Below are 24,523 nucleotides of genomic sequence, written 5' to 3'. Positions count from 1 at the left end.
TGATGAAAACCAGACTCTCAGCCTACACATAATAGATGAATCAATTAATCTCACTAGGTTTCTTTAATTGGGCATCAGCCCAGACGGAGTCTCCCCTCTTCCCATTCCTGCATTCTCCCTTCCTGTTCCTCATGCAGCCAATTTTTAGACGTTTGTGATAGCGCAACCCTCCCCTTACCCCTGTGTCCAAAAAGGATCCGGGGTCTGTGTCTAGCAGATGTTAAGATCTGGGCCTCTGATGACAACCATGGAAAGCAGAGAACCCCCCATCTGTGAAAAATGGAGCTAGGTCATGGGGCAGACTTGGATAGTTGCGGTGATTTGAGAACCAGCTTGGTGTAGTGGTTAGGAGTGCAGATTTCTAATCTGGCGGGCTGAGTTTGATTCTGCGCTCCCCCACATGCAGCCAGCTGGGTGACAGTGGGCTCATCATGGCACTGATAAAGCTGTTCTGACCGGGCAGTGATATCAGGGCTCTCTCAGCCTCACCCATCTTACAGGGTGTCTGTTGTGGGGAGAGGAAAGGGAAGGCGACTATAAGCCACTTTGAGAGTCCTTCGGGTAGAGAAAAGCGGCATATAAGAACCAACTCTTTTTCTTCAGTAATATCAGGACTCTCTCAGCCTCACCCACCTCACTAGGTGTCTGTAGTGGGGAGAGGAAAGGGAAGGCGACTGGAAGCCGCTTGGAGACTCCTTTGGGTAGAGAAAAGCGGCATATAAGAACCAACTCTTCTCCTTCAGTGATTTCAGGGCTCTCTCATCCTTACCTCCCTCTCAGGGTGTTTGTTGTGGGGAGAGGAAAGGGAAGGCGACTGGAAACCACTTTGAGACTCCTTCGGGTAGAGAAAAGCAGCATCTAAGAACCATCTCTTCTTCTTCTTCAGTAATCTCAGGGCTCTCTCAGCCTCACCCCCCTCACAGGGTGTCTGTGGTGGGGAGAGGAAAGGGAAGGCGTCTTTGAGCCTCCTTCGGGTAGACTAAAGCGGCATATAAGAACCAACCAACAAATTCACGACAGCAGCTTGATTTCTCCCTGCTGTGCTCTTGAGCTCCAGTTGGCTGCATATGGAAGAGAAGTGGGGAATGAAACCCAGTTCTCCAAATTAGAGCCTGCCTCTCTTGGGCACGACACCAGGCTGGCTGTATGTCTCTCCTACAAACAAAATAGGAAATGATCTTTTTGAACCCTTCTTCAATCCAATTAGCTGAGCCGTTATCAGTTCCGGGAGCCACAACTGGCCTAGGGGGCTCCGTTGCTCATCTCCGGTCCAAGACAAGTCGCCGTGCGGCGTGGAAGAACAGTCGTATTTCCTTGACCAATGGGAGACTTCCGTGGCGCATGTTTCTTAAACCGCTAAGTAGCCCTGTTTTGCTGTCAGACACGGCTTTGCGTTTCTAACTAGGCCTTGTTTCTTGTTCGCTTTGTGGTTAATTATCGGTTGCGTACTCTTTTTCCAGTGTGCCTTTCCCTTCTCCGGTTACCTTACCCTGGGCTGGGAAAGTCAGACGGGGGAGTATGAACTGCGGGACTAAGGAGCAGGAGATTAACCGGTCCCAGGAGAAGCTTATATTACTGGCTACAGTCTTCTCGTGGTTCGCGGAGAAACGGGGTATGTCGTGAGTCGTCGGTCGCCTGCCCTCTATAGAGGATATGGTGGAGGCAAGGAAGATGCTCTGGATAGATTATTGGATGCCATTTTGTGACTCACTGGTTTCAGTTTGTGTGTTGTACATATCAATTTCATTGAAGTGGAGTTAGAATCATAGAATCGTAGAGTTGGAAGGAACCTCCAAGGGCATCTAGAAGAAGAGTTGGTTCTTACATGCCACTTTTCTCTACCTGAAGGAGTCTCAAAGCGGCTTACAGTCGCCTTCCCTTTCCTCTCCCCACAACAGACACCCTGTGAGGAAGGGGAGGCTGAGAGAGCCCTGATATTACTGAAGAAGAAGAAGAGTTGGTTCTTAGATGCCGCTTTTCTCTACCCAAAGGAGTCTCAAAGTGGCTTCCAATCGTCTTCCCTTCCCTCTCCCCACAACAGACACCCTTTGAGAGAGGTGAGGCTGAGAGAGCCCTTATACTATTGAAGAAGAAGAAGGTTCTTATATGCCGTTTTTCTCTACCAGGAGTCTCAAAGCGGCTTACATTGGCCTTCCCTTTCCTCTCCCCACAACAGACACCCTGTGAGGGAGGTGAGGCTGAGAGAGCCCTGATATCACTGCTCATTCAGAAAAGCTTTCTCAGTGTTGTGGTGAGCCCAAGGTCACCCAGCTGGCTGCATGTGGAGGAGCGGGTAATCTAACCCGGCTTCCCAGATTAGAAGTCCGCACTCCCAACCACTACACCACGCTGTCTCTCTAGAGTTGGAAGGGACTTCCAGGGTCAATTATATTTAGTATTTCCATTTAGTATTTCTAAAGTATTTTCCAGCCAATTTCCAGAGAAAGATCTACTTGAACACTGTTTGCTTACTCCTAAGTTCTTACATTATTGCCAATTTATGATGAATTTCTCTACCCTCATTCCACAAAGCCACAAGTCATCAACTCATTACTCTCACTTTTCTGCAAGAAGTCAGTAAAGGGGATTCCAATTAGCAGTGAAAGAGGTTGCATTCTTCTCCCTAATCAAAGAAGTAAGTTTGGCCGTGTCTGCAAATTTTCCGGCATTTTCATCATCCAGCGTCGGTATTTTTGAAGGTTTCCAATTCTGCACGTATAATAATCTTGCTGCTGTTGCCATATATAGAAACCAAGTTCCACAGTTTATTTACCAAGCCCTGGAGAAAAGCCCCGGGCTTCCTCTGCATCCCATCCCTTTCTCAAACTGTGTCCTCCCTCGGCTCCACTCCCAAAACCTCCAGGTATTTCCTAGCCGAGAGTTGCATGAAACCCCGAAATCTCACACGACATAAGAACATAAGCTGGGCTCCGTTGATTCTGACCATCGGCGATCCATCTAGCATTCAGCATGTTTCATACACTGGCCAACCGGTTACCCGGGAAAATCAACAAATGAGATCCAGCTCCAACTATTTAAAAGCAGAGACGACCCATCAGCCGAAGATGAGTAGACAGGAAATTTTCAAGCTGGCGATGGCAAAAGCTTTATTCCAACAATAAAACGAGTTCCTAGATATAAAACCTCATTTTTGTATTTGACTTCATCAGTGAAATTTTTTCTTCATTAGTTTTTTTCAAGGATACTAACAAAGTCTTCAACACACAAACTTATATTTTATGCCTTATATTTATAAGATAGTTACCGTCATCGATCTTTGATATTAATTGTTGTTGTTGTTAGGTGCGAAGTCGTGTCCGACCCATCGCGACCCCATGGACAATGATCCTCCAGGCCTTCCTGTCCTCTCCCATTCCCCGGAGTCCATTTAAGTTTGCACCTACTGCTTCAGTGACTCCATCCAGCCACCTCATTCTCTGTCGTCCCCTTCTTCTTTTGCCCTCCATCGCTCCCAGCATTAGGCTCTTCTCCAGGGAGTCCTTCCTTCTCATGAGGTGGCCAAATTATTTGAGTTTCATCTTCAGGATCTGGCCTTCTAAGGAGCAGTCCAGGCTGATCTCCTCTAGGACTGACCGGTTTGTTCGCCTTGCAGTCCAAGGGACTCGCAATATTAATAGACCCAAGTTATACAGCTTAAAATATAAAGTCAGCCACTTTGGGACACATGAGGGCTACTGGGTGACCTTGGGCCAGTCACAGTCCTAACAGAGCTCTCTCAGCCCCACCTTCCTCATAGGTTGTCTATTGTGAGGATAGGAAGGGAAGGCAATTGCTGGCCACCCTGGGGCACATGAGGCCTGCTGGATGACCTTGGGCCGGACACAGTTCTCTCAGAGCTCTCTCAGCCCCACCTACCTCACAGTGTGTCTGTTTTTGGAAGAGGACGGGAAGGCGATTGTCAGCTGCCTTGAGACTTCTTCGGGTAGTTAAAAGTGGGATACAAGAAGACGGCTCTTCTTCAAAGTGGCTCCTTACATCATCTGCCTACCACCAGTGAATTGCACAGAATCTGTACCAATGCATCTTATGAACATAAGATGCTTTCTTATACTGAGTCACATCCTCGTTTCGTCACTGACAGTATTGTCTACACCAGGGGTAGTCAAACTGCGGCCCTCCAGATGTCCATGGACTACAATTCCCAGCGAATGCTGGCAAGGGCTCCTGGGAATTGTAGTCCATGGACATCTGGATGGCCGCAGTTTGACTACCCCTGGTCTACACAGCTGCTGTCCAAAGTCTCAGGCACGGATCCTTCACATCGCCTCCTACGTGATATTTTTAACCGGCGATGCCGGGGATTGAACTTGGGACCTTTCACATGCGCAATGGAGGCTCTGCCACTGAATTCCTGCCCTTTCCCATCCCAGAAGGATTACAGGCTAAGCAACAGCAGTTCTGTGCACTAAGACCAGATATTCTTCACCGCAGTGACCCAGTTCTGCATCAGGAAAACCTGAGTCCTGAGACCAGCATAAATTATTCAAATTTCCATGCTCTTTATTTTGCATAATTTATTCCCCCTTCGCCGTGGCCTAAGGAAGGGGCAGGGAAATAAAAAGAGGACGACCTTGATTCCGGTCCACCGAGAATTCTGCTTATTCCACCCAATTTCCCTGGATGTTGTCCCTGGAACAAAGTGTATAAAAAAGAAGGGAAAGGAACCTAATGGTTTTTTCTGAGATGGAGGTTGAGAGTTTCAGGATACCAGATTCTGCCGTCAGCACCAAATGCCACACTTGAGCTCTACAAATCCCGCAGTCCAAATTTTCTGTGTCTATAGACCAGGAGATCACACCATCATAGAATCACAGGCGCTTACAGTCACCTTCCCTTTCCTCTCCCTACAACAGACACCTTGTGAGGTGGGTGAGGCTGAGAGAGCCCTGAGATTACTGAAGAAGACGAAGAGTTGGTTCTTATATGCCGCCTTTCTCTACCCGAAGGAGGCTCAAAGCGGCTTACAGTCGCCTTCCCATTCCGCTCCCCACAACAGACACCCTGTGGGGTGGGTGAGGCTGAGAGAGCCCTGATATCACTGCCCGGTCAGAACAGTTTTCTCAGTGCCGTGGTGAGCCCAAGGTCACCCAGCTGGCTGCATGTGGGGGAGCACAGAATCGAACCCGGCACTCCAGATTAGAAGTCCGTACTCCTAACTACGTCACCAAACTGGCTCTCCGAGCACATATTACAGTATATATTAGTTGGAGCACGACTCCCCGTGGACATTCACAAGCTGCCCTGCCCTGGCTTCTGGCTCCATTGGTGAATCTGCCCTGGTCTGTCCGAGGGTTGTGATTTTGGTTTTCCCCCTTCTTCACTCCAAGGAAAGAGGCCGTTTAATAATCAAAGTCATGATACAGGACCGTGCAGGAGAAATTGTCCAACTGCCGGTTAATCAAGCCAGGCTGAGGTTAATCCGGTGGATAAAAGGCTCCTTCTGTTCTTTTTCTTCATCTTCTTCTTTTTTTTTTTAAGGACAGACATGCAGAGATACTGATTTAAAACCAGAGACGGGTCTTTTGCGAGACCCTTTAAGACTGCTTAAGCTCACGGACACACGTACTCAATTCCTCTCTCGTCCCGCGTAAAGTCTGTTCATGGTCAGGGACACGACAGCTAATAGTTCTGCTCGAGAGAGAGAGAAGGCTCCACCATCTGGAAATCATCCCTTCCTAATGGATAGGCGATTCCAGATGGTCGCAGCCGCAACGAGACGGCGAGGAGGCGCATTGGGCGAATGGCCCCAGCTGCTGCCGCCTCGTAGCGCCGTATGGATAAACTCGCCAGCCGCTCTGTGCCGTCTACTGTGAGGGAAACGTTTACCTAAACAGGTGCTGCCCCGCAGGGGATACTTGAGCACCGCCCGATCCTAGCACACACCAGCCAGTGCGAATCTCAAGCTCCGGTCGTCCCCTGCCTGAGCAAGGTAGGGGCTGTGGCTCAGTCGTAGAGGACGTAAGAGAAGCCATGTTGGGTCAGGCCAATGGCCCATCCAGACCAAGACACTGGGTCACACAGGGGCCATCAGGAGGTCTACCCGTGGGGCCAGGGGCCCGTGGGAGCTCCAGAGGGGGGTCTTAATGAACTTGGCCACAAGCTAGGGAACTGGCCACTTCCATCGCTCCCCCCTCCCCCCCAAAAACATGATTGAGTTATCTTGTGGTATCTGTGTCTGGGAGGGTGCAGAGCCTGTACACCACGTCCTGTCTCTCCCACCCACCTCAGTCCTGCTCAAGAATGCCTAATACCGGTAGTGACGTCACTTCCGGTGGCATGCAACTAATGGGGGCGTGGCCAGCTGACATCACTTCCAGGGCTCATTGAAGCCTGAAAAATTATTTCCAGGGCTCTTCTGTGGTCAAAAGGCTGAAAAACGTTGCCTTATATACTTGCTTAAACCACAACCCAAGACACGCCATTGGTTGTTAACCTATGATTGGCTCATAACCACCCTCAATGATTGGTTACTAAATGCACAATGCCAATTGGCTGCTTGCAACATTCTAGCAAATGGGAAGCAAGCACGGAGCCCAGGGAACCCTGCAAACAGAAATACAGACCCTGATTTATGCACATGCAGAGCAGAAACACAGGCCTGGCTGTGTACACAACAAAACCCATATGAGGAAGGGTGTCTTGGCAGAGGGATGCTGCAGGGGGGGATGGCAGTGACATGCACAGGCAGGGTCAAGAGGGGATTGGAGAAACGCATGGAGCAGAGGGCTGTGAGTGGCTTGTAGCCACAAGGTATAGATGGAACACGCTGCCTGGGGAAGTGGTACTCTGTGCAGGAGGGCTTCTGGCTCCATTGGTGAACCTCCTGATGGCCCCTGACTTCGTGACACAGAGTGTTGGACTGGAGGGGCCATTGGCCTGATCCAACATGGCTTCTCTTATGTCCTTATGTCTAGGTCAGTGATGCTCTATCTTCTTGGTGCTTGTGGGGCCACAGTGGGAGGGCTTACGGAGTTCTGGTCCCCTTGTGGACATCTTGATAGGCCCTGGGTTTTGGCCACTGTCTGACACAGAGTGTTGGCCTGAATGGGCCATTGACTTGGTCCAGATGGATTCTCTAATGTTCTTAAGTCTGGGGTAGTGATGCTCTGAATTTATGTTTTTTGGGGATCAACAGTGTGAGGGCTTGTGGAGTTCTGGTCCTGCTGGTGGAGCTCTTCATAAGCCATGGGTTTTGGCCAATGTGTGGCACAGAGCGTTGGTCTAAATGGGGTGTTGGCCTGATCCTGGTGGATTCTCTTATGTTCTTATATGAATCGTGTCTATTAGAAAAGGGATATGCTTCCTTTGGAAGATTGAATAGCTCCATCACATTTCTCTCTTAAGAGATGAGTGGATCTTTATGTTTTGGGTGGATCTTTATGTTTCTATTGGATTGCTTCTTTTGAATCCAGCACTCTTCTTGATGGCTTTTAACCCATTGGCTTTTACGTTGATGGTTTTATGGAGATCAAATTTTGCTTTATGACCACTAAACATTGTTTATTGCTATTGATTAGAGGGTTTTTTTGGTTTTAATTAGGATTTTGATTTGATTCATCCGATAAAAACAGCTCTGAAAGTCTGAATAATAAAATAACAAGGCCTTATCTCAGGGCAGACTGCTGACTTCGCTCCTGCAGATGAGGCTTCAAGTCACTTTGGGAGTTTTGTGTCCTTCTGACTTGGAGCGGCTGGAATGCAGGTCGGCTCATTTTACACAAACGAGTTGCTTTGTTTCTTGCATCCATGGCTGTGCATAACTTGCCATCAAATTGTGCCCAACTTATGGCAAAATCTCATGGAGTTTTCAAGGCAATAGATGGGTTGGCCCTTGCCTGCCTCTGTGTGGCCACCCTGGCCTTCCTTGGTGGTCTCCCATCCAAGGTCTCACCAGGGCTGACCCTGCTTAGCTTCTGAGATCTTATGAGATCACTGTAGCCGGGACCATTCAGGACAAGAAGGAAGAACAAGAAAGAAGTGGTTTGGCCCTTGCCTGCCTCTGAGTGGCAACCCTGGCCTTTCTTGGTGGTCTCCCATCCAAGGTCTAACAAGGGCTGACCCTGCTTAGCTTCTGAGATCTTATGAGATCACACTAGCCTGGACCATTCAAGACAAGAAAGAAGAACAGAGGTGGTGGAATAGGCTGCCTAAGGAGGTGGTGAGCTCCCCCTCACTGACAGTCTTCAAGCAAAGGTTGGATGCACACTTTTCTTGGATGCTTTAGGATGCTCTGGGCTGATCCTGCACTGAGCAGGGGGTTGGACTAGATGGCCTGTATGGCCCCTTCCAACTCTATGATTCTATGGTGCGGCCCTTGGCTGCCTCTGCGTGGCAACCCTGGCCTTCCTTGATGGTCCCCAAGCAGGAAGACCCTCCAGTGTACTTTTTATGTTGCCTACGCTCAGAGGATCAACTAGGTTGCATCCCTCTGACCTTTCACCTGTGACCTTTGGGCAGGGCGTGGGTGTAAAATGCCATTGAGTCACAGCCAACTTATGGTGGTCTCCATGGGCTTTTTCTAGTCAAGACACATTCAGAGGTGGTTTACCACTACCGGCCTCTGCATAGCAACCTTGGTGGTGGCCTCCCATCCAGATGCCAACCAGGCTGATCCTACTCCCCAGATACGATGAGCTATTTCTAGCCTGGGCCATCCATGTTGAGACCAATCTACAATTGTTTGCTCTTGCCTGCCTCTGCATAGCAACCCAGGGCTTCCTTGGCGTTCTCCCATCCATGTACTAACCAGAGCCAACCCTTCTTTAGGATGCTTAGGGCTAATCCTGCGTTGAGCAGGGGGTTGGACTAGATGGCCTGTAAGGCCCCTTCCAACTCTATGATTCTATGATTCTATGACCAGATGGCCTGTATGGCCCCTTCCAACTCTATGATTCTATGATTCTTAGCTTTCCAGATAAGACAAGATCAGGCTAGCCCAAGCCATGCAGGCCAGAGAATGCAATAACAGAGTCAAAGGGAAGCCTGCTTGTTCATCTCAGGCTGGCTCAGCCAGGGTTTCATGAAAATCTTGGGGTGTCTTGACAGCTCTGGAAGAGTTTCCTGAATGGGTGGGAGTTAATAAATTTTAATATGTTTGTTAAACATTTATCGGGTGATATGACTATATATGGTCATATCAACCCGCCCTCCCCCAATGATGGGCCTGGGGGCGTGGTAAGGGGAGGGGCCCCGATTGGGCGTGTCCTCAGCTCTGCTTCCCATCCATATTCTGCATGATCAAGCCACTTCTGGGGTTTCTTGAAGCCTGAAGAATGTTCAGGGGTGTCTCAACAGTAAATAGAGTTGAGAAAGGCCGACTTATCTAGTGAATCAGCATTCATAGCCATCAGTATATTGATCACCATTAAGTGCAGTATACCTCACTATACACTACATTTATTATGTCAGTCTTCCATGTACTTAAATATTCTCATGATTGAGCTGCTTCTGGGGTTTCTCAAAGCCTCAAGAATGTTTCAGGGGGTTCTCCGCGGCAAAACAATCGAGAAGGTTGAACTAGAGAATCAGTATAACAAAGTGGAAATAACCATGGGTGGGTGTATGAAAAGAAGGAAAAAGAAAGCATGGCTCAATAAACCCTGTGAGTTACAGAAGACTTCGTATATTCCGACTGGAGATCAACATTAAGCAAGCAGAAAAGTTCTCATCTTCAGAATCTTTAATCATCACCATCAAAACAACCTGGTTTTGTTGTTGGACTTTATCAGGTGTGTAACGATAATTGCACTCAATCCAAAAAAATCCAAACACAGCTAGAAGTCTCCTGGAAAACCTGATTTATTTATTATTTGTATGCACCTCAGTAACTAGGCCTTTGAAGCAGACTCTTGCTTGGAGGAGACCTCCATCTGTAGGGTCCCCCTGGGCTGTGGGCGGTGGACAGGGGTGGAGGTTTCATTCTCAAATCCTAGAGATTCGTGGACGAAGCCTGAGAGGAACAGGGCCTTCGGTGGGGTACAGTGCCAGAGTCCATCCATCAAAGCATCCATTTTCTCCAGGGGAACTGATATATGTTGAGGTGGGCTGGAATTATGGGTGATCCTCAAGCCCCTCATGGAGGTTGGCATCTGTAGTTAAGGTCCAAGGATTGGAAAGAGCCCAGAGACCATTTCTGCACTGGAGGCTTCGTGCTGGGCTGCAGGCTGGCGTTTGTGTCTGGGCAGGTTGCCCTGCCTCTTCCTTCTCCCGCGCGGGGAGCATTTGGCCCAGGGCATCTCGTCTGCCCTGGATTGGTCCTTCCGCATGGGAGCCAGGGCAGCGAAGTTCCCAGTGCAGAAACGGTCTAGAGAAAGACTTCTTGTCTCTTTCTGCTGCAACCGTATAGGGCTGTTCGATCCCCGCTGCTTCCCTCTTCTTGCTTTCAGGCTTCCTTTGGCTCGGTGTAGTAATAATCACAGCCTTCCCCCATAACATTGTTTCATTTTTCAGCTCCAGCTCTGCTAATATCTGTGGGCGAAAGGGACCCGCTGACTGATTTATAAGAGCTGTGGGGTTCCTTCGGAAATGGAGCAGGGCTTTTTCCACCCATGTGTGTTACGATGCTGGCCAGCGCCCGACGTCTGCCGGTGACCCCAGAAATTCCTGGGCCGGCTGGCTTGCCGAATAAAAATATGTCACGGCTCTCTTCGACTCCTCCAGCCCGAAACCCGGAGCCTGACTCTAATTTGTGTCCGGCAGCTGGGAGGCGCCGGATGATTTGCCGTCTGTTTTGAAAGCCGTGTATCAAAAGCGTGTTACTTTATGGCCCTCCGTGACAGTCCCATTACTGCCGAAAGGGGCCACGATCCGGCTCCGGGTTAAGAGCGCTGAAATGAACTGGGCTTAAAAATCCACAAAAGGAAAGCCGTGTAATAACTTCTTTTATTAGGACGAACGAATATAGCACAGGACACCCTGTGAGCGTTTGAGTTTGCCAGAATTCTTCGCCAGGCTCGATGTTAGAAAGTGGAGGGAGGTAAGTTCAGCAGCTTGATCTTAAAGCATTTTCTTTTCTAGGTAGTAATGGATGGAGCTCAGAGTTCCCTCTAAGGCAGGGTTGGCCGAACAGTGGCTCTCCAGATGTCCATGGACTACAATTCCCATGAGGCCCTGCCAGTGCTGGCAGGGCCTCATGGGAATTGTAGTCCATGGACATCTGGAGAGCCACCGTTCGGCCAAGCCTGATTTAGGTGGCCATAAAGAGTTTGTGGAGGCTCATCTAAGTCTTGGGGGAGTTGGTGGGCAAGAAAATGTAAGATAGCTCCAGCTGCAGAACTTCTGTCTTTAACAGCTTGATGCATTATTTCCAAAATAGCCGCTTGCAGGAAGCTGGGCTGGTCGAAATCCAAAAGTTGCCTAATGCCTTGTCTTTGAACGAGCCCAAATGGGCTTACGCTTAACTGGACTGTGGCCAGCATTGATGCAAATGGAGGCATTTACTTTCCAGCTCGTTCTTTGACTACAATGTCTTATCATCCAGTGAAAAACTTTTTGTTTGTAAGTGACTCCATGGTAATTATGTTTCGCCATAGCGGATTGCACGTCCAGCCTCATGATAAACTCGTGGAAGATCAAATCTTAGATCAAATCAAGTCTGAGCAATCTCTATAGCCGCCTTTCTCAACTTTTTTAACGCTAAGAAACCCCTGAAACATCCTTCAAGCTGCAAGAAACCCCAAAAGTGGTACGAACACGCAGAATACAGTTGGGAAACACGCCCACCTGGGGCCCCTCCCTGTCCCTTCCCACCCCTCAAGGCCCACCATTAGCCATTTGGGGAGGGGTGTATGGGTTAACATGACCCAGGAACCAAATATCAGCATCCCTGGAGGAAACCTCTGCCCTTGACTGATCCCATTTGGGTTTCTGACCTGGCTATGGTGTAGAGACAGTGCTAATCACCCCGACGGACAACCTCCATCACCAGCTAGACCAAGGCGGGTCAGCGCTGTTCGTACTAGAATCATAAAGTTGGAAGGGCCCTCCTGGGTCATCTAGTCCAACCCCCCTCCTGCACAATGCAGGACACTCAGAACCCTCTCGCTCCTCCACTATCATCTGCCACCCCCTTGGGCCTTCACTGAATCAGCCTCTCCATCAGATGGCTATCTATCTGTCAGAGCTCTTCCACCAGGTCTTGGTTGATGCCGGGGTTAGGAAGAACTGGGGCCCTTCCTCCAGCCATCATGAGATCCTCCCATTCTTTGACAATTGGCTGACAAAGTGAAGGTGATAGCACCTGTACACACAAGGTGGTAGCACCTGTACACACTTAGAATGATGTAGCGCACCTTACTGCTCAGGCATGCTGCGTTGCTCACTCCAACACATTCTGCCTATAGATTCAGAGGGCTGGAGAAGATAAAATTGGGGGGGGGGGGGGAGAAAGCATGCAGCCAGTACTGAGATGATACGAAATTAAGGTGCATGCAAATGTGTCTCCTTTGTCCCTCTTATCTGCCCTTTGAAGTACCATTGGCTTTATCTTTATTTTTTTTCCCAGGGAAAGAAAATTTAAGATTTTACGCATGCTGGAAGGGAAGCCTTTTCAAAAGACAATGAGTTTTTTTTTTTTTAAACATCCAAAGTTTCTGGTTAGATAAGAAAGAACTGAGCCTCAACAAAAGCTTGTTTCCTGAGCGGGTTTTCAAATCCCGCTGCCGAGATAAGAAAGATCAAAAATGTTTAAACACATTGATCCAATACCAAGTGGTAGCAAGGCAGAACAGCTGTGTAGTGGTTGGGAATGTCAAAACCCACAACGGAGGTAGGGTACTTGGTCCCTTGGATGGGGCGGAGATGCTCAAAATGCAGGTTTGAAGGAAGAAGAAGAATTGGGGTTTTTGTACCACGTTTTTTTTTTAAGAGCCTCTTGTGGCGCAGAGTGGTAAGGCAGCTGCCTGAAAGCTTTGCCCATGAGGTTGGGAGTTCGATCCCAGCAGCCGGCTCAAGGTTGACTCAGCCTTCCATCCTTCCGAGGTCGGTAAAATGAGTACCCAGCTTGCTGGGGGGTAAACGGTAATGACTGGGGAAGGCACTGGCAAACCACCCCGTATTGAGTCTGCCATGAAAACGCTGGAGGGCGTCACCCCAAGGGTCAGATGACTCGGTGCTTGCACAGGGGATACCTTTACCTTTTTACCACGTTTTTTACTGCCTCAAAGCAGCTTACAATTGCCTTCCCTTCCTCTCCCCACAACAGGCACCCTGTGAGGTAGGCGAGGCTGAGAGAGCTCTGACAGAACTGTTCTGTGAGAACAGTACTATCGGTGCTGTGACCCACCTGAGGTCACCCAACTTGCTGCATACCGGAGGAGTGGGGAATCCGGTTTGCCAGATTAGAAGCCGCTGCTCTTAACCACAGTGGTCGTCAACCTGTGGTTCTCCAGATCTTCGTGGACTACAATTCCCATGAGCCCCTGCCAGTATTTGCTGGCAGTGGCTCATGGGAACTGTAGTCCATAAACATCTGGAGGACCACAGGTTGACTACCCCTGCACTACACCATGACAAATCCAGATATTTTTGGCATCTAACCTGCTGTCGTCCAAAAAGCATCCACTTTTCTTGGATGCTTTAAGATGCTTTGGGCTGATCCTGCGTAGAGCAGGGGGTTGGACTAGATGGCCTGCATGGCCCCTTCCAACGCTATGATTCTATGAATCTAATCTGAATTATTTTTTAATGAAGTTATCACCCACCCTGAGTTGTATCGGAAGGGGGGGGAGGCTACAAAACTAAAGATCGATTTATTATTTCTTATTTAAAATAATAATACTCCTGAGTGCCCCATTACGTATGCTGAAGTACTCTGGGGGGCATATTCTGAGAGGGGTATGGGGGGGCCATTGATTTTATTTTCTTGTATACACACTGATGCCAGCAAATCTGCCAGCAAGTCTTGACCATTAATCCCAGAGATGTGGAGAGCCAGCTTGCCGTAGTGGTTAGGAACATGGGTTTCTAATCTGGCGAGCCGGGTTTGGTTCCCCACTCCTCCTCTACATGCAGCCAGCTGGGTGACCTTGGGCTCGCCATGGCACTGAGAAAACTGTTCTGACCGAGCAGGAATCTCAGGGCTCTCTCAGTCTCACCCACCTCACAGGGTGTCTGTTGTGGGGAGAGGAAAGGGAAGGCGATTATCAGCCGCTCTGAGACTCCTTCAAGTAGAGAAAAGCGGCATATAACAACCAACTCTTCTCCTTCTTCTACAAAGAGGGGCCAACTGTACTTACTCAGCAGAAAGCCAGCCTGGTATAGTGGTTAAGAGCAGTGGCTTCTATTTTGACGAGCTGGGTTTGATTCCCCACTTCTCCCCAAGCAGCAAGCTGGTTGACCTTGGGCTAGTCTCAATCCTGTTAGAAGCTGTTCTCGTGGAGCAGTTCTCTCAGAACTCTCTCACCTCACAGGGCATCAGTTGTGGGGCTTGTAAGCCACTATGGTTCAATTCCTGGCATCTCCAGTTGAAAGGACCAGGTAGGACAGGGCTAGTCAAACTGCGGCCCTCCAGATGTCCATGGACTACAATTCCCACGAGCCCCTGCCAGCATTCGCTGGCAGGGGCTCATGGGAATTGAAGTCCATGGACATCTGGAGGGCCGCAGTTTGACTACCCCTGAGATAGGAGGTCATGGGAAACACCTCTGCCTGGAGAGCTGCTGCCAGTTTGCGTAGACAATACTAACCTCCGTGGACCAAGGGTCTAGTCCAGTAGAAGTTAGCGTCATATATTCAGCTGATAAAATTATTGTGTTTTCCAAGGAGGATTCATTGGCAGTGGAGGGGTGTCGGGGGGACAGTATATATGGTGAGAAATAAGAGAGAGATGAAGGACCCTTCTGCTCTTATTCAATTTGCATCTCCCCGAATTAAGATCTTGTCAATTTGCTGAGGATTAGGGAGCTAGCTTTCAGCTGTCCCCGAGACCCATTAAAGAGTGAAATGAGGGGGAATCGCTCAGAGTCACAACGGTAATGTTGTTTGTACAGCGGTGTGTGTGTGTGTGTGTGTGTGTGTGTGTGTGAATGCCTTTGCAGTGGTCGCTGGGGGAGCCGGAACACGAGGCAATTGGAGACGGCCTGCTTTTTAATGAAATGGAAAATCCCCTTGCAGAGAAATTACCGCTTCCGTTTTGCATTTGGCTCCCTGCTTCCTTCTAATGACAAGACAATTTCCCGGGTCCTTCTGGCAATGCTTTTTTTTACACGCCGTTGCATCTCCTGGGCTTATTTGGTGTTATTGGGAAGAGGGTTGCCAGCTCCGGGTTGGGAAATACGGGGAAATTTGGGGGGCGGAGCCAGGAGAAGGCAAGTTTTGGAGAAGGGAGGGAGTATAATGCTATGGAGTCCACCATATTCTCCAGGAGAGCGGATCTTGGTCGTCTGAAGCTCAAGTCGTAATGGCAGGAGACCTTAAGGGGCTACCTGGGGGTTGACCACCCTGGATGGAAGCCATTTCATTGGTTTAGGATTACACGTCCATCGATGGGCACTCACAGGCCAGTCAACTGCTCAAGGGTAGAACGGAATGACTCTACACTACAGAGTCACATGAAAACATGAAACTGTACTGCATTAGACCTTTGGTCCATCAAAGCCAGTGGTGTCTTCTCAGTCTAGCAGCGGTTGACCGAGGTCTGAGGCTGAGATCTTGTACTGTACCTGATTCTTGGTTTAAACAACATGGGAGGCCTGGAGATTGAACCGGGGTCCTTCCGTATGCCAAGCAGAGGCTGTGCCCTTGAGCCACAACCCATCTCCATGACTCTCTGCCTTCTCAGGAGGAGGTCTTTCATATAACCTGCTTCATGGTCCTTTTCACTGGAGATGCTGGGGATTGAACCGGGGACCTTCTGCGTGCCAGTCAGAGGCTCTTCCACTGAGCCATGCCCCCCCCCCTTAGTTAATTAATGGATGGCATCACCTGAAGATCTGTAATCCCACTTGTTAGGTGGAAGAAGGCAAAGAACTGGTTTGTCCTATCAGAAAGGAGGGAATGAAACGGGTATCTGGAACTGGACTGGGAACTGGGGGAAGTAGATATGAGGCAACAGCTCATGTCTAGCCTGGCCAATCACAGTTCTCTCAGAGCTGTCCTCACAGAACTGTTCTCTTAGAGCTCTCTCAGCCCCACCTACCTCCCAGGGTCTCTGTTGTGGGGAGAATAAGGGAAAGGAGTTTGTAAGTTGCTTTGAGACTTCTTCGAGTAGGGAACAGTGAAGCCTAAAATAAATATGGATCGGATTTAGCCGAGGATTTATTCGGACTGACAGGGAGGCATTTTGGCCAACCGTCCTCATCTCCGGCAGACATCCAGCTGTATTGGGGAGGGGGGATGCATTTGGGGGTCTAGCAGAATGAAGATAAGGAGGTTGTGGAGATGAATCCCTTCCATCGGGGTCAATCACCTTTGGGTCGGAGCCTGTGTGTACACAATGGTGAATGGAGTATCCACAGTCATAGCACCTAGCTTTTGAATCATGCTTTTGGATGTTCCCTCAGCTCGTTTCCGTCATTGCAGTAATCCTCGCAGCTGTTCAGAAGGCACGGCCGGTATTCTAGACGAGAGACTGAGGGCCACGCAAAATAGCGGCTTGTCGTAAGACGGCCAGGTGTCTGCGCGGAGACTTGAACCGGGGACTTCCTGATCAACGGCACAAGACGCCCCTGCCGACACCTGCTGCAATGAAGCCGGGACTGCTCTGATCCTTCCTTTATTATCGATTCCGCTCCGGCCTCCTCCTTGTTCCCGGAGGCTATTTTGTGCTTTTATGTTCTTCCCATCTGGTAACAATAAGAAGATAATTGTCCTTCCTTGCTTTAAAAAAAGAAAAAAAAAAGACAACAAGCATTTTTAAACTCTTTATGTTAGATGCTGGCGCTGGAAAGATAAACGCAGGAGATTATTACGTGCTTAAATTGGGCGCCTTTGGCTAGAGGAACTGTTGTACTTGATACCAAGTTTATCGCTGAAAGAGTTTATATATATATATATATATATATATATATATATATATATATATATATATATATATATATATATATATATATATATATAAATAAAAAGATTCTGCAGTTGCAGGAGATGTAGATGTGGGTGTATTAGACACTTATGTCAACATCTGTTCAGTAGAACAATAGTTTCTTTCATAATTTGGATTCCTCAAACCCCATTCCTAAAGAGAACATTATAGTAATACCTGCATATTGTGAGGCTGATTTTGTGAAGCTTCAAGGGGGTGGCAGGTGACAGTGGATGAGCGAGAGGGTTGTGAGTGTCTTGCATAGTGCAGGGGGTTGGACTAGATGACCCTGGAGGTCCCTTCCAACTCGATGGTTCCACTACTTTATGAGGGGTTCAAAGCCCTTTGCATGCTTCGGTCTTAATCCAGCTGCAGTCAGTAGAAGAACAGCCGTGTTCAAACAGACCCATCCGTGGTCCCTCTAGCCCAGTATATTGTTGATCAATTCTAGTAGATATGTTGAGGAACATTGAGACATCTGAACATGTATTACTCCAATGTAGGGGAGAACTTATACCTTCCGTACGGAATAAGCCCAACTCAGAGGCAATCACAGACATGTTGTCAGACAAAAGCACAGAAATAACTTCTGTTGTGGCCAGATTTGCTTGGAGAGCTATCACTGGCAGTCTTCAAGCAAAGGTTGGATACACACTTTTCTTGGATGCTTTAGGATGCTTAGGGCTGTGAAAGTTGGACCATAAGGAAGGCCGAGCGTCAAAGAATTGAGGCTTTTGAACTCTGGTGCTGGAGAAGACTCTTGCGAGTCCCTTGGACTGCAAGGCGAACAAACCGGTCAGTCCTAGAGGAGATCAGCCCTGACTGCTCTTTAGAAGGCCAGATCCTGAAGATGAAACTCAAATACTTTGGCCACCTCATGAGAAGGAAGGAAGGACTCCCTGGAGAAGAGCCTAATGCTGGGAACGATCGAGGGCAAAAGAAGAAGGGGACGACAGAGAATGAGGTGGATGGATGGAGTCACTGAAGCAGTTGGTGCAAACTTAAATGGACTCCGTGGAATAGTAGAGGACAGGAAGGCCTGGAGGATCATTGTCCATGGGGTCGCGATGGGTCGGACACAACTTTGCACATAACAACAACAACAGGGCTGATCCTGCGTTGAGCAGGGGGTTGGACTAGATGGCCTGTATGGCCCCTTCCAATTCTATGATTCTGTGATTCTATGAAAACAAGGAAGACCAGGGTAGATTTGGAACAACTCAGGTAGAGATAATTGCTTGAGATAATGCTTGTGAGTTTTAAAACCAGAAGGATTCTTATAGCTGGAATATTTTTCTCTTTTATAATATTTTAGTTATCAACAATTCTTTTATTTTGTTAATGCCAGATGTTTTTATGTATCTTGTAATTTGACTACTGGTCTAGAACTGTAATAATAAAGACTTGAGTATTGTTCCTCCAAGAGAGGACAGTCGTGCCACCTGGCCTCTAGACTCAGATGGCATTGTTTATCTAGTGTAGCTACTAGCCAGTGATTGAGCTTGGCTCCATAAATCTGTCCAGTCTCCAGTGTCGACCTTCACCTCTGGGGATAGCAGTTCTCTTCTGACCAATATGTGTCGGACTAGAAAGATTGAGTGATTGTATCGTGTGTGTCATGTAGCCGGGAGATCTGACGATTGTCCGGCAGCCGGGCAAGGGACGTTCAGAGGAGGTTCAGACCCCTTGGAGGAACTGCCACCCAAAGCCTTGGAGGTCTTCCATCCACATACTAGCCAAGGTGGGCCGTGCTTAGCTTCCAAGATCTGATGGGCTCAGCTTGCCCAGGCTATCCAGGATGAGGAAGGACTTGATAGAGGTCAGCTGGGACATTCTCCAGCATGCCAAGTCTGGTTTGTGGGTTTGTCTGGTGATCCAAAGGGCCAAAGAGTTTCACGCTGGCCCGTTCCTCTCTGGAATCTGCTCTTGTCCTTTGGACTCTCTTCCCAACAGGAATGGTGCTACAGCCTAACCTTTCTTTCCCTCCCATTTTGGATTTGGCTGCTGCCTTCTCTATACTTCCCTAGATTCAATGTTGGCCACAGTTTTAGCCTGCTAAGCAAAGATCTCCAAATTATGACCTCTGTGACTGGGGTGGCCCCTAAGGAAGGAAGGTGGACTCTCGGGCATTGTCTGCCATTGAGGTCCCAGTTGTCGTCAGGATCAATCCTTAAACCGCCAGGTGTTCCTCAACCTGGCAACCTTACCAAGCATGGATATCACCGGGATTTACTAAGCCACCCTGGTGTAAAGGCGCATTGCTTTTTACATGTGTGACTTTAGCTCACTTCCTGTTATTCGTGATATTCCTCAGAACAACGCTCTCGATGAACTTTATACCCCTTCCTGGGCTTCTCTCCATCAAGGCCTAGCGATCCTTCCGATTGCCTCCACCAGCCGCATCCAAATGAGGCGGAAATCTGTGGCGGAACCTCTGAAGCAATGCTGAATTGGCTTCCGATAAGGTTTGGGGGCGTTTACGGGATGCTGACCAGTGATTTATGACTCTTGGAACTTCGGTGCTTCTGTAATTAATATCGCAGGATGCTTCCTGTTCGGAGGAGTGTTAAATCGTAATAATGCAAACGGAAATCTTCTGGCCGACCCGTGTTGAGTCAGGGATGTTCGATATTCAATATTCTTCACATTGTATGGGTGGGTGAATGTACGCTAGAGGTTTAAAAAACGTCCCCGAATTAAGAGGATGCTAGAATCAAAAGATGCCTGGCTCCTTGCCCTGCATTTTTCCGTCTCGTTATATGGCTGTGACGGTTCAGCCTTTTAAGCCAAAAATAAAATTATTGCGATTGCATTTGCTAATTATATTGTACCCAAGTCCTGTGTAGTGGAAATTATACCAGTGATGGATTTGGAATGAAGTGTCTCCATGCTTATTTACACGGCTTCAGAAAAAGTAGTCTGAGCGACGGTTTCTATAGCAACATCCTGCCATAGAGACCTCTCACCAACCTCCGGTTTTATCAGTCCCATGATGCGTATGTGTGTTAAGTGTCATTGAGTAGCTTCTAATTTATGGTGATCCAATGAATGAATTATTGGATTACATTTTATATATATATATATTTGGAAGCACAGATGTTTTAGACATTATCCCTGACCTCCCACGTTCCCCAGCTAAGGGAGAAATGCAGTTCAAACAAATGACAAAGATGATCTGACTCCAGCGGTAGAAGGAGAAAGAAATTTTACTAACAAAAAGAGAAACAGCTCTTACGTGACACATTCGTGTAGGTACATTTAACTTTAGCTTAACTTGAAAAAGGGTTAATTTGCTACAGTTCCTAGCCCAGTTAAGAGAGAGAAGGTTATATATGAGCTGAAACAGAAGGCAAGCAAGGCCAAAGAGGGTCAACTTCTAACTGATGGGGGGTGTTGGGGCCAATTGCCAAGTAATGGGGGTGTTAGGGCCAATTCTCTTAAGCCTTCCCTCTCAGTTCTTCTTGCCTGTAGAGTTACAATATCCAGTATCATAGAATCATAGAGTTGGAAGGGGCCATACAGGCCATCTAGTCCCACCCCCTCCTCAACGCAGGATTAGCCCTAAGCATCCTAAAGCAATGAATGACCTAAAGTATGAATGACCTCCAAAGCATCGTACCATTAATAGCCTTGCTCAGGTCTGGCAAACCGAAGGTCGTGTCTTCCTTGGTTGAGTCCATCCATCTCATGTTGGGCCTTCTGCTTTCTTGCTGCCTTCCACTTTTCCTAGCATGATTTTCTTTTCTCGTGAATTTTCACATTTTGGCTTGGGGAGAGAGTTCAGGCTTGATTTGAGGTCTTCTAGAGCCCACTTATGTTTTTGGGTTGTCCACGGTATCCGTCAAACTGTCCCCTAACATAACTTACGGTTTTTACCAGTTGTGATATCAGCCTGCCACTACAATGCTGGCTCCCCAGTCCCCCACCTCTTAAATTCTCCTTGGGCAACTCTAAGACTGAGGACATTGGCCATTGGGCTGATTCTGTGAAGGCTCAAGGGGGTGGCAGGTGACAGTGGGTGAGCGATAGGGTTGTGAGTGTCCTGGACAGTGCAGGGGGTTGGACTAGATGACCCAGGAGGTCCCTTCCAACTCTATTATTCTATGATTCTGTGAACCTTCCCCACCTCCCAAAACAACCTGGAGAGGCCTGGAGAGAGTGGGGAATGGAGGGGCCCTGGGTAGGCGGGTACACACCTATGCTTCCCAACCATATTCTGTACGGTCACACCACTTCGGGGGGTTCTCAAAGCTTGAAGACTATTTCAGGGGTTTCTCAACAGTAAAAAAAGTTGAGAAAGGGGCTCTAAGGAGATCATTCCACCAGGCCAGCACCAGGGCCAAACCCTGGCTCTGGTTGAGGTCGATTTAACTTCTAGACTAGAAGGATCTCTGATCCAATCCAGTAGTTCTCTTATTATATTCTTCTGAAGGCCTCGGCCTCTGTGCTCTGTTTTTGGACCGTATGGCCTGGCTGTCCACTTTATGAGACAGAATGTTGGACGAGGTGGACCACTGGTCTGATCCAGAAGAGCGCTTCTCATGTCCTCATATCTATTTGAGATGTGTTCTTTGCAGTTCTACCTCTTCCTGTGCTCTTTTAGATCAGGGGTAGTCAACCTGTGGTCCTCCAGATGTCCATGGACTACAATTCCCATGAGCCCCTGCCAGCATTTGCTGGCAGGGGCTCATGGGAATTGTAGTCCATGGACATCTGGAGGACCACAGGTTGACTACCCCTGTTTTAGATGACGCAACAACCTGGTACTTCCCTGGTGATTGCTGTGATTGCTTTCTGCGGCACAGCGTTGTGAAATTGCAGTAAAGGTGTCATAAAGCCGGGGTGACCAACCGGGGGCTCTCCAGAGGTCCATGAACTACAATTCCCATAAGCCTCTGCCCACGCATGCTGATAGGAGCTCATGGGAATTGAAGTCCATGAACCTTTGGAGAGCCACAATTTGGTCATTCCTGCCATAAAGGATACGGCTCGGAAATGCAGGGACTCACCACCCGATTAAGAAGCACCACGTTATTCAGCTCATGTTGTTGATACCTGCCGTTTGAGCAGTCCCAGGTCTCACCTGAGCCACAAAACTTTAAAGCAGACACTGGTTCACTTGCTGACAACAAGAAACAGCATCCCTGCATCTAGACGGCCTTTCTCCACCTCAGTAGAGCTCCGGTGGAGAAATGCAGGATGTGATGGTACCAAGGCACACATATCTGGTATTTCCCTCCTCAAATTCCTCACATGGAGCATCAGATGTCTCCATCTATGATAATTACATCTTTGGAAGGGAAGAGATCACAGGCAGTATGGAAACCTGTGAACTCAGCTGTGCATCTTTATGTGTGAGTTTTAAGAGCTGTTTCACACTTCGGATGTGCAAAACGTCCCTTACGATTACGGACGTCACAAAGTCATCTTGGCATCCATGGGCGTTGTGCGGTCACGTTCCCCCGGCAGCCGGAAGGATGGTTTTTCTCATCCTTCCTAGAGGAAATCATTCCGAACATTATTAAAAGGGGGGGAATGAGAAAGATCTGGAGTTCAGATTCATTCCGGCTTTGGGATCAGAAAGGCATTGGCTTTCGTTCTCCTCTTGACCCTCACCTCGTTTCTTCTCCCCCATTCCAAGATTATAAATCCAAACTTCTACCCCGGCGGCCTGGGAATCCCTTGCCAAAATAAACCGAATATGTAGAACGTTGAGCCCCCTTCTATAATGCTCAGCTTGTAACATGCCAACACATTCATCTGCTCCTGGCTTCAAGATTTTAATGAACATATAACCTTGTTTATTCCCAAGAGTGCTTCCCCCCCCCCCAACCGTACAAGATTCTTGTTATGTAACCCAGCTGCATCAGCATCTATTTTGAAAAGTCTTGGCTTCTGCTGAAGGCATTCCCCGTTGCTGAAATTAATAATAATAATAATATTAATAATAATATTATTATGAGCCTCTTGTAGCACAGAGTGGTAAGGCAGCGGACATGCAGTCTGAAGCTCTGCCCATGAGGCTGGGAGTTCAATCCCAGCAGCCAGCTCAAGGTTGACTTAGCCTTCCATCCTTCCGAGGTCGGTAAAAGGAGCTTGCTGCTGGGGGGTAAACGGTCATGACTGGGGAAGGCACTGGCAAACCACCCCGTATTGAGTCTGCCATGAAAACGCTAGAGGGCATCACCCCAAGGGTCAGACATGACCCGGTGCTTGTACAGGGGATACCTTTTAATAATTATTATTATTACAAGTTTTATTTTCTGCCAAGAAATGATGAAAAAGATTTGACCTCTACGTTGTCTCTCCGTTCTGTCCCGCCAGGTAAACTGCAGTTAGCGCGAATCCGGGTTAAGGCTGCGTACTTCAAGGAGCATTTGATGGATTACTCCTAGATACTTCCAACAGGTAAATAAATAATTGCCCCGTTGAATTTTAATGTCGGTTTAACATGCCTGGTGATGCTCTTGTTTACTCAGTTCTGGAGACGATGCACGGAAAGACCTTGAAGGTTGTGAATTTGAAAGTTGTAAGACGTCGGGATGTGTTGGTGAGGGAGTGGCCCATTTAGGGGCATTGGGGTGTATGTCAGCATTTTAGGGAGAATGAGACACCATGGGTCTTGGCCATGGCAATGGCAGGGAGACCAGCAAGAAGACGCTGCAGAAGAAGACAATGTCTGATCTCCAGTACTTCTTGCTTGCCTTGCGAACTCTTTGTTGGGGTTACCATAAATTGGAAGCTAAACTGGGTTGGTACTTGGAAGAGGGACCACCAAGGGAGACTCTGTAGAGGAAAGCAGTGGCACACCATCTCTGCTCTTCATTGTCTTGAAAGACCCTTGCTGGGGGTCAGCAAAACCTGGGTTGGTCCTTAGTTAGGAGACCACCAAGGAAGACTTTGCAGGGATCACAATGGCAAACCACCTCTGCTTCTCACTTACCCTGAAAACCCTTTGTTGCGGTCACCAGAAGTTGGAAGCTAAGCTGGGTTGGTCCTTGGTTGGGAGACCACCTAGGAGGACTCTGCAAGGGAAGGCAGTCGCAAACTACCTTTGCTTCTCCCTTGCCTTGAGTTCCCTTTCTCAGGTCACCGTAAGTCAATTGCAATTTGACAGCACTTACATATAGAAGCCAGTGGCCAATGGCAAAGCTACATCTGCTTCTCACTTACCTTGGAAGCCCTGGGCTGAGGTTGCTATAAGTTGACAGCAACTTCATGGCACTTACTAAGACACCTGGGTTTCCACCACTGGAAAACAGAAAGCTGGGATCTTGGTTTGACCCGGCAAGTTCGAGCAACAGATATAAAAATCAGCAATCAATGACAGGCATACAAGATGTGGCCACAGCCTGAGACTGCTTGCGGTGTCACCCGAAGCAGGGTGATACCCTTCTGAACCCACTGACTGCAATGAATTTACACAGATATAGCTCTTTTTAGGATTGTGGTACCTAGCAGATCCATACCCTTTGAACTGGA

General features: G+C 48.3%; 1 protein-coding gene across 13 annotated transcripts in view; it reads left to right on the top strand.

The window, feature by feature from the left end:
* The window catches only part of TENM4 (teneurin transmembrane protein 4), a 1,513,397-nt gene that overhangs the window by 1,013,018 nt on the left and 475,856 nt on the right, over window positions 1-24,523 (top strand). For 12 of the 13 annotated variants that reach the window (XM_077341303.1, XM_077341304.1, XM_077341316.1 and 9 more), the window contains one exon: window positions 23,366-23,449. The exons of the other annotated variant lie outside the window; for it this stretch is intronic. The gene's annotated coding sequence lies outside the window, so the exon portion shown is untranslated. The remainder of the gene's footprint in view (window positions 1-23,365; window positions 23,450-24,523) is intronic. 13 annotated transcript variants of the gene reach the window in all.

Source organism: Paroedura picta, chromosome 6, assembly GCF_049243985.1.
Source record: "Paroedura picta isolate Pp20150507F chromosome 6, Ppicta_v3.0, whole genome shotgun sequence".
NCBI lineage: Eukaryota > Metazoa > Chordata > Lepidosauria > Squamata > Gekkonidae > Paroedura > Paroedura picta.
This window is presented reverse-complemented; position numbering and strand designations above follow the sequence as displayed.